Consider the following 11038-nt stretch of genomic DNA (forward strand, 5'->3'; position numbering starts at 1 on the left):
GTAGAGCATTGTCTTTATAAGCTGTGTCATGCCAATTGAGCTAGATGTTCCCCGAGACCATGGTCCCCACAGCCCTCCACCAAGCAATTCAGTCCATCAGGGAGTTTGGATGTGTCTATGGGGCTTCCATGACCTTTTGTTTGCTTTTTAATTATCTGTTTTCTCCCAAAAGAATGACAATTTCAAGACAGCAGTGATTTTCTGTATCTACCATAGTATCAGGGCCTAGCTAAGTGCCTAGTACAGAGTAGGTGCTTCAAAACACTCACTGAATGACTGAGTAAACAGGGAAAAGCTTATTGCAGGGAATGGAATAGGACATGGAGAGCCTTCAAGCTGGGTGGCCTCTATTTTCCTGGTAGAGTGAACCATGAGCTTAAAGAAGGAAAAGAAAAGAGGAGCCAAGGGCTTGGAGATCTCTTGCCTTTAAGAAGAGTTACAATGGAAGTATAAGTTTTCAACCACAAAGAACAGGAGGTTGTGGTTTAGAGCCACCGAGATACTGCCATTTCTGATTTCAGAAGCTGAGCATGCCTGGGTGAGGTTGAGACTCAGATGTAGTTCAAGGAATGAGAATGAGTAGCTGGAGTTGGGTTTGAGATGGTCAGTGAAGTGAGAATCTAGTTCGTCATCACCCACGTGGACTTTGGGACCAGAGAAGGAGAGAAAGCCCATAAGCCAAAGTCCCCCATGCTGTGCAGAATGACTGGTTGGCAGAGCTGTAGCCAGGGACCTGGCCAGGTCACACTCTCAATTCCAACTCTTCCACTTCAAACAATCTCTGACTAGTATTTAATCATCCATGTGTGGAACTGAAAATTAACTCCATTTGAGGACTGAGTAATCTTTGTCCTTTTAAAATTACACTCATATGTGAAGATCATGAGAGGTAGAAATTTCCTGCATAGATTCACTTCTTCAAGAATAAAAGATGAATGATATCTTCGTGACCTTCAGTAATTACACTGTACTGTATAATATTTTCAAACATCATTTCAATAAAGCATCATAAAACTTGGGGGGCTGAAAGGAACCTTAGATCATTTAGGCTGGCACCTTCATTCGCACAGCTGAAGGAAATTTCTGCTGAAATACTGCAAACAGCCAACAATTACCAATCTATATATGCCGACAAGGTTTAAAAGTACCTTCAATTTTTGCAGTGAGCTTTAGATATACAAATCAGCAATGTCTGCATTTCTTCCAGGTATCTGTGTTCAACTTTGGATATAAAATCTCCAAAGGACAAAATTATCACATTAATTGTTCCAGAGCAGTTCAGAGGAGTAAACTGCTTCCTGGCTTGAAAGAGGAAGTCAAATCTTCAAACACCTTTTTATGTTGATGCTAAATGAAAGAACGTCCTCTTCAAAGCAGTCAAAGAAAGACAAAGCAGCATCTGAGGTTTCTCAAGAGATGCACAAAGACTATTTTCCTTTCATTAAGACACTAAAACTTTCAATAGCATCTTCCATAATAACTGAAGGTGGAGTGCTGTCTTATGTGACAGCATCCCTCCCGCGCCGCTCAGTTTGTAGACAAAATTAAAACAAAAAACCCAAATCGGCTGCCATCGAATCGATTCCGACTCATAGCGACCCTACAGGACAGAGTAGAACTGCCCCACAAGGTTTCCAAGGAGAGGCTGGTGGATTCGAACTGCCAACCTTTTGGTTAGCAGCCAGCTCTTAACCACTGTGCCACTAGGGCTCCAGACAATTAAATACTACCTACTCCGCTCAGTAATTTGAGCTCTTTCACCTTACCTGAAGTCACTATCAGCCACAATCCCATTTCCACAGATGATGAAAATAGCAAAGCCCTGCTCAATAAGCTTAAGTCGGTAGCAGGAGGCCAGTGTAAGGACTATCCCTAAAATCACTGGTCACCTCCAACCAGCTCAGGTAAAGGTAACAAGAGTCCGTTTGTCTTTCCCTCTCCCTCTCCTGCGGCGCACAAGTAAAGTACTGGGTAGGTTGGGACCTCAGGTTAGGGTCACCGTTGCCAGCTAGGATGGAAGGAGAGAAGCCACGCTGGAGTCGGGGACTCTCCCTGCCGGCGCCGGGGCTCCCAGCCGCAAGCACATCTCTACTCCACAGCTGGCGCGGCTCCTCCTCGCCCAGCCCGGGTCCCGCTCCGGGTTCCCAAGGCGGCGGGCAGGGCCGTCCAGCGCGCGGCCAGCCTTGGCCAAGGCTGTCTGGGGAAGTGAGAAAGTTCCCTCCACTTAGACGTCCGCGCCTCCCCAACGCCAGCCTCCGGCCGGGAGCAGGTCGCGGCCCAGAGTCGAAGACGCGCTGAGCCCCAGGGACTGTCCCCTCCCGCCCCGGGCGCCGGGGCTCAGCCTCAGGACGAGCAGCTCCCCCGCCCCTAGCCCTGGGGCGCGCAGCCCGTACTCACCGGCTTCCCTCTGGATCCCCAGGTGGTGGCCGGAGATAGGTCTGCTGGCGCCGAGTCTCGGCGGGGCGGGGAGGAGGCGGCGAAGGCTGCAAAGAGGGTCACGGAAGGAAAGCGGATCGGCGCGTGCAACACCACGCAGCCCTATGCAGCCTCGAGAGCCCCTCGCAGCCCCACGCGCCCCGAGCAGCCCCGTGCAGACCGCGCCGTGAGCTGGCTGCCGCGCGCCGGGAGCTTTATTGCCGCCGCCCCCGCCCCTTCCTGCCGCCCCGCCTCCCACCGCCCCGCCCCGCCTTCCCGCCACCGCCTTTGTGTGCCGACAGCCCGCAGCGCCCCCGCGCCCGGGTGCAGGACAACCTCTCTCCGGCTACCGCCTCCCGGGCGCCATCCCCTTAGGGTCCCAGTCGTGGGGTAGCGCTCAGAAAGGATCCAAAGACACGTGAACCCAGAGGTGCGGCGCCGGCCGAGCCGAGCTGCACGTGGGTAGCTGGAATCTGTGGGGGGGAGGGGGAAGGTGGGGGGGAGGGGGAAGGTGAGGGGGGGAGAGACACAAGGATTCGTGGCGCATCCCTGCGACTCGGGGCACGCTGTCTTGGCTACCCCTCGGGAGAGATAGAAGGGCCCCGGGACAGTGCGCACCGGCCCCGCTGATGGGGATAACGGTGCCCCAGAGCCGACTTCTCCCTGCTTCGGGGGCAGGGGAGAGGCAGCGGGTCTTCTTAGGCAGATGGCAGACAAGGGAATCCAGAAAACTTGATTCCTGACTTGAGGTGACAGCATGAGGTCCCCGCAGAGTCCTGGGAACCCAACCGTTTCCAACCGGTAACTACAGCTGATGGGACCCTATGAGCAGTAGAATGGTACAGACCCCAGAAGCCGTGACAGATGACTGTCCCGCCCCCAGTTCTCTTACCTGGATCTCCCAGGTTCCTTTGCGTCAGGTTCGGTTTGTGGGGACCCAACTTTGATGACATGATTTTATGTTGACGGTAGTCAGTGCACAACCCACAACCAGCAGGCCTGCGGCCGCAACAGGAATTAACGTGGACAAGCTTTGAATTAATGTTGCATCTACTGATTAGAGCAACTTGCATGATCGATTTGCACTTATCCATTGGTGTGTAGGCGCTATGCTAGACAGTGTGTATGTGTCTCTGTGTATGTGTGTGGTGGTGCTTCTAAAAGTGGAAAATGGGCATGCCTAAGGGACGCTGAGTCGGGATTGACCCAACTGCAAAGGGTTTGCGTTTAAGGGAATTCAAAGGAGCCTGGTTGCACAGTGGTTAAGCACTGGACTGCTAATCGAAAGGTCAGCAGTTGGAACCTACCAGCTCTGCTTCGTGGGAGAAAAGGCCTAGCGATCTGCTGCTGTAAAGATTTCAGCCTAGAAAATCCTATGGGGCGGTTCTACTCTGTCAGAATTGACTCCACGAACATAAGGGAGTTCATTAGCCTTCTATAGGGAAAGAAACTATGGGACGTTTGGCCCTAAAATAAGAAGGGAACACCAGACACAAGAGATAAACCTGTTTCATTATTTTGCAGACATGCCTAATATTCATCTTCAATTCCAAGGCAACACAAAAATCCTTTTTCCTTGTGTTTCGTTTGCCTGAAATACTTTCCCCTAGAATCTTCTCATGACCACTTCCTTATCCTTTAGGTCACAACTCATGCCACCTCTTCAAGGACGCTTTCCCTGACCACTTGTGCTAAAGTCACTTCTTCCGTTCTCTAGCCTATCACTTTTCATAGCCATCATCATGATTCGGAATACCCAGGTGGTGAAAGGCTGGAGGTTAAAGTCCACACAGAGGCACCTTGGAAGAAAGGCCTGGCAATCTACTTCCATAATATCAGTCATTGAAAACTCTGTGGAACACAGTTTTACTCTGATACACATGGAGTTGCCTACCAGGAGTCAGAATCAACTCAAAAGCAACTTTTTTTTCTTCCCTTCATTATGATGTGAAAAAAAAATTTTTTTTTTTTGCTCCTTTCTTGCTAGCTTTCTTCCACCTCCCTCATTAGAATATACACTCCGAGACAGCAATATAGAGAAACCTGTTCAACACTGTTCCCAGCTCACTCCATCCATAGTTTTTAAAGCCATACTGGCCAAGCCCAAGCCTGTTGCTGTCCAATCAATTCCAATTCATAGCAACCCTATAGGACAGAGTAGAACTGCCACATAAGGTTCCCAAGGAGCGGCTGGTGGATTCAAACTGCTGACCTTTCGGTTAGCAGTTGTAGCTCGCTGTAGCTTTAACCACTGTGCCACCAGGACTCCAGAAAGCCATACTACACACATATGTTAATTGCTCAATGAATATCTGTTGACTGATAAATGAACAAACGCCGATGGACTATTAGACATGATTGGTACTGTTCCATGACAGTGCTGTGGCTTGGTCCCGTCAGGGAGGGTACCTGAGTGGAAATGGGAAGAATTCATATGAATTGGAATTGGGGGAGCTGGGGAAGAAAAGCCCAGAAGTGGGAATGAGCTCAGTGTGTCTGGGAGGATGAGAGTAGCCTCTTCCGGGCGTGGGTCATTCAGAGAACAAGTAGGGAAAAAAGTGGAACTGCGAAGAGTAAGTGACACCAGATTGTGAAAGCCTGCTTGACTCCATATCCAATTCCATCTCAATCACTTTTTTAATTGAGATTTTTAACTTAGGTAATTGTAGGTTCACATGCAGTTGTAAGAAAGAATACAGACATTGCCCAGTTTCCCCCAATAATAATACTCTGAACTTAAGCCAGTTTTTGAGAGAAATACACAAATCTTATTTTAAAGGGTACAGTCTCTTGTTTTAATTGAGCTGATGTTTTTCAGGAGAAAAAAACACCATATTTTCACAATTAGAGCATAATTAGAGTCTGGAGTCTTCCTTTATAAAATACACGTGGAAGTCTTTGGGTCTTACCTCTTATTTACATTTTACTGACTGCCATTCCCTTCCTGTTCTGTCGGAAGGACATTTTGAGCAATACTGTACATGACTTGTCAATTCTGCAGTCAGACAGGATACAGTGTTAACTAATATGCTAAACTAAGCCCAACGACTAATGTGCCTTTCTCTCCCCCTGAACATTGGATGGAACTGCTGATGAGTGTCTCCCAAAGGGAACTGATTCAAAACAAAGACCCATTCTGCCAGCAGGGTTGGCCGGGGAATACCAACTCTTCTTGTTACCAAGTGTGCAGGGCTGGTGTTGGCCGGCCTTCCTGATGCTGGCCGGCCTTCCTGATGCTGGCCACAGAAGCAATAAACCAGGCTACACTTTTTGTGACATAATGGTGTCAAGTGTCCAGGCACTTTGACCCCCATCATTATGGTGCTGCCCCAAAGAAGCTGTGTTCCTACCTGAGTTGGTGCCCATGAACGTCAGGCCCCCCTCTAGTTTTTTATCCTCTTTGAAATGTCTTTTTCATCGATTGTACTTCCAATTGACCTTTTCCTCCCATCCCAACCTCAAGTCTTGTTTGAGAAGTCCAAATCATTCAACTTTCCTATTGGCTCTTTCTTCACAGCTTCAGCTTCACAGCAGTTTCTTTTGTCCTTCAATGGTGTAGTCTGTCTTAATCTTCAGATAGAGCTTCAAATGGTTTCTTCCTTAAAAAAAAAAGTGACCTGGAGTTTATCCAGCTCCAGCCAGCCTCTGAGTTTGGCTTTGTGTCCATAAGCCACTGTTGGGAGAAATGCAAGAAATACCCAAACAAATAAAACAAATCATCTATTTAGTCTTGTTTTCTCTCTTGGAGGAGGTCCCATGTTGAAAGCCTTGGAAGAAGATGAAATTACCCCCACCAGACCCCCCTGATTCCCATGTATCCAAACAGTATGACCTTGTATTTAAGTAAAAACTGACCTTAGCTTCCAATGGGTGAGGGTGTTTTGTCTGCAAGAATGTCTGATGTTGTAATAATAAGATAAGAATAGCTGCTCCTCACCTATCTAACCCTTCTTTAAAACATATTTCAACAGAAGACTACTTGTTACACAACATTATGGATGCAAATGCTGTTATGAAAGATTACTTCATTCAGGGGAGAAGTGACTGGTATTAACAGTTCACCTATACAATGTATTTCTGGGACAGTTACGTTGGAAACATTTTAGCTTAAAAAAGACATTTGTCTTTTTATTTCCCTTTAGAGTTGGCTTTCACATCCAATTTCCTTCTTCTGTAACTTCTGAAACAGATTAAACCAGAACATCAATTTGCACTTACCCAGTATATTTCACCAGATGCTTCAGAGAAAAGACATTAGTAAGTGCTAAGCTGGGTATTATTTTCTAGTTATATTTGGCCAAATAGGACAGAAAGCCCTAGGTTCTGAGAATTATGATACTCATCCCTTTGAACAACAACTGGTTCTTCTCCTTCCTTTTACTACCAAACAATAGATGCTGCCTCCCCAGTTCCATAACTCATTGCCATCGAGTTGATTCCGACTCATGGCCTGTTGCTATCCAGTAAATTCTGACTTATAGCAACCCTGTAGGACAGAGTGGAACTGCCCCATAGGGTTTCCAAGGAGCAGCTGATGGATTTGAACTGCCCACCTTTTGGTTAGCAGCCAAGCTCTTAACCACTGTGCCACCAGAGATCCGCCCAATTCCATAGTCTCCTTAAATCTATCTTCTATTCCCATCATTGCACACTCCTCCCTTCCATCCTTCTCTCTCTCTCTCTCTCTCCAAGGCAACCAGTAATCTCCAAATGCCAACCTAGAGCTTTTCATCATTCTTTATCAACCTTGATCTCTTGGCAGCATTTAACCCTGTTGTTTTGCCCATCTTTGAAGTTCCTTTGCCTATTCTAACTCTCCTCCAATTTCTTAGCCTGCCTTTTTCTCTCCCTCATAAAGTCTTCCGCTTCCTCCTATATGCTCCAGATGTGGGTGCCACATAATTGTCTGCCTCAGCTCTCTCCTCTCTTCTCCACCCTCTCTCTTTTAATGGAGTGAACATTGATTTGGAGCCACTTAGCATCTATTCCCCCTGTCTTTTAATAACAGAATCTGGTTTCTTTTGGAGAATTACCTCTCCTGTTTATGTGCCATCTTGTTGAGAGCAGAAGTCAAGGTATCCTTACTTCCTCTAGACAATAAGTGGGCACATGACCAAGCTAACTGGGTTCCTACCAGAACCTTGAGTCTTAAAGGGAGTGGGGAAGGTAGTTGGAATCGACTCACCACATCTGGATGAGATTACTTGTGAGTTCTTCCTATGTGGATCCTCAGAGTATCAGTGGTCCCTGCCCCTTCTGAGTAGAGAGCCACAGCTGAACGTTTGTTTCTGTGAGCCCTTTCTGTTTGTTAGCCAGATTCAGTTTCTGTTGCTTTTAACCAAGTACCTGTAACTGACACACCTTAGAAATATGTGACTTTGCCTAGTTCTGGGTGAATTCCAAGCCTGTGTCTACAGATGGCCTTGATCCCAAGGACCCAGTCACATACCTCCTGATGCCTGGTAGTCACTTCCTCTTAATATCCCACCATCACCCCCCACCTAACAAGTCGAAGGCCAGTTTATTATCTTCCTTCCCAAATCAGTTATTCCTCCTGTGCTCTTTAAGTGTTTTATAGGAATGACTGCCATCTCAGTCACCTAAGACAGAAAGATAGGAATGAGTTCAGCTGCCTCTTTACCCCTTTATTCAGCCCATATCCAGTCAATTGCTGGGTACTATTGGTAGTTTCTTTGTAAAATTCCAATTATTCACCCCTTTCCCACTTTTTTCAGGACTAGTTCGTGCCTTTATCAGTTTATACCTGGACCACTGCAGTAGCACCCTAACTATTCTCTCAGCTTCTAGATTCTATCTACCACTACTAGCTTAATCTTTCTAAAACCGAAACAAACAACAACAACAACACACACACACACACACACACACACAACCCATTACCATCGATTCCGACTCATAGCGACCCTGTAGGACAGAGTAGAACTGCCCCATAGGGTTTCCAAGGCTGTAAACCTGAAAAGAAGCTCACTGCCACATCTTTCTCCCGTGGAGTGGCTAGTGGGTTTGAACTGCCAACCTGTTGTTAGCAGCTGAAAGCTTAACCACTGTACCACCCGGACTCCTTAATCTTTCTAAAGTACTGCTTTAATCATTCCCCTCCTCTGCTTAAAATAATTCCTCATTTACCAGTAAGGTCCAAATTCCTTGGCTTAGGCAATGTGCTGTAGAAGTTACGGGCACATGCTCTCAAGTTGGACTGCCTCCATTCAAAGTCCAATCCCATCACTATATAATTTTTTCAAGTAATTTAACCTCTGAGGCCTAGAATCCTTATCTGCAAAATGGGGGATAATAATAGTGTATCCTATTATATTAGTGGTTAATCCATGAAAAGGGTTTAGCTAAGAGTCTGGCACATAATAAATGCTCAATAAAAAAATTATTACAGTGAAAGTTTTCTACAATTTAAGCCCAACCTACCTTTCTAGACTTATCTTCTTATTTTCTGATATGTTCATAACTGCTTTGCCAATCAGAATTACTCAAATAAATTCATACTGAATTTTCTTAACATTGTGTCATTTCTCTCTGCTTGGAATACCCTCCCCTCACTCTACCTTTATTAGTTATCCACTGTTGCATTAGAATTATCCCAAATGTTAATGGCTTAAAATACCAACTGTTTTATTTGTTCCTGGTTCTAAGGGTTGGCTAGTCAGGGCTCAGCTGGGACAGTTCATCTCTGATACCCCTGGTATTGTATTATCTCACTCATCCAGCTACAGGCTTCAAGATTGTCCTCACTCACATGTGTGGACCCTCACCAGGGATGACTGGAACTCTCAGTCTTCTCGCTCCTCCAATTTTTTTAAAAAATCTTTCTAGGCCTTTTCCCCCTTGTCTTTTTCAAACTCAGTTTCTTTCTGTGTGGATTTTTCAGGAGCATACTCAGACTTCTTTACACGGTGGGTCAAGACTCCAAGAGGTTGAAAACAGAAGCTGCAAGGCATTCTTAAAACAGCATTAGAATTTGCACAATGCCGTTTCTGCCACATTTTATTAGCCAAAGCAAGTCACAAGGCTCTTGTAGATTCAAGAAGAGGTGAAATAGATGCTACCTCTTTTTATTTATTTATTTATTTTTTATTGTACTTCAGGTGAAGGCTTACAGAACAAATAGTTTCTCCTGAAACAGTAGTACACATGTTGTTTTATGACATTGGTTAACAACCCCACAACATATTAACCCTCTAACTTCTCAACCTTTTTTTTGGTAAAAATACACATAGCCAAAGATACACCATTTCTAAAATTTCTACATGCACGGTTCAGTGACAATGACTACGCTCTTCCAATTGTGTTGTTATTCTCACTTAAGATGAAGGCTTACAGAACAAAATAGTTTCTCATTTAACAGTTACTACAAATGTTGCCTATGACAATGGTTAACAATCTCACAACACATCAACAATATCCTTACTCAACCTTGGGTTCCCTATCACCAGCTTCCTTGTCCCCTTCTGCCTTCTGACCCTTGTCACTGGACTCCTATACCTCGTTAGTCTCATTTAGTTTTACTAGGCTGTCCACTCCCAGGCTGAACAGTGAACCTTGGAGGTAACTTCACCACTGAGCTATGGCTGGGGGCCATACTCTCGGGGTTTCTCCAGTCTCCTTTAGGCCAGTAAATCTGGTCTTTTTTTTGTGAGTTAGAATTATGTTCTACATCCTTCTCCAGCTCTGTCCAGAACCCTCTGTTGTGTAGATGCTACCTCTTAATGGGAGAAGTGAAAGGCACATTGCAATAAGACTTGCAGGATGGGAGGGATTACTATGACTATTTTTGGACATAATCTACTATCAACCACCTCTGCCACTGAAATAATTTTCATTCTTTACAACCTTTCCCTCCCAACCTAGCCAGCTTTGGTCTCTCCTCACTCAGCATTCCTGCAGCTCTTAGTATGGGCTGCTTGTTTCACCATTACAACATCCCACCTTGGATGTAAGTATTTGGGTTAGGCTCTATCCTCATGGCAAAGTACTATGTTTTGTGGATCTTTAAGATTCTTGCACAGAGAAGGCTATAATAAATGTTTGTTAAGTGAATGAAAGGTGCAGTTAATTTTACTGTTCCAAAAGGTGACAGACACTCAAAGACCAAGCTTGGTTTGGCACCTGGCAGCTTTGTGTACTTTTGCTCCTTCATATATCTCCTCAGTCCTCCAGCTTCTGTTTTGTAGAGCATTGCATGATGGGAGGAACTCAGAAGACTGGAAATGGGAGATAGAAGACCTGGGTTCCTGTTCCATTTATTTTTTATTTTTATTGTACTTTAGATGAAGGTTTACCAAACAAATAGTTTCTCATTAAACAGTTAGTACACATATTATTTTATGACATTGGTTAACAACCCCACGACAGGTGAATACTATCCCTTCTCAACCTTGGGTTCCCTCTTACCAGCTTTCCTGTCCCCTCCTGTCTTCTAGTCCTTGTCCCTGGACTGTTGTGCCCCATTAGGCTTGTTTTGTTTTATGGGGCTGTCTAATCTTTGGCCGAACAGTGAACCTTGGGAGTGACTTCATTACTGAGCTAACAGGGTGTCCGGGGAGCCATACTCTTGGGGTTTCTCCAGTCTCTGTCAGGCCAGTAAGTCTGG

The 11038-nt window shown here is 45.5% G+C and overlaps 1 protein-coding gene across 2 annotated transcripts in view; it reads right to left on the reverse strand.

The window, feature by feature from the left end:
• Nucleotides 1-2586, reverse strand: part of SERPINE2 (serpin family E member 2) — a 75906-nt gene extending 73320 nt beyond the window's left edge. For both annotated transcript variants that reach the window (XM_004376371.3, XM_023731350.1), the window contains exon 1: nt 2398-2586. The gene's annotated coding sequence lies outside the window, so the exon portion shown is untranslated. The remainder of the gene's footprint in view (nt 1-2397) is intronic.
• Nucleotides 2587-11038: the final 8452 nt, after the last annotated feature.

This window comes from Trichechus manatus, unplaced genomic scaffold (assembly GCF_000243295.1).
Source record: "Trichechus manatus latirostris isolate Lorelei unplaced genomic scaffold, TriManLat1.0 scaffold00041, whole genome shotgun sequence".
In the NCBI taxonomy this organism is placed as follows: Eukaryota; Metazoa; Chordata; class Mammalia; order Sirenia; family Trichechidae; genus Trichechus; species Trichechus manatus.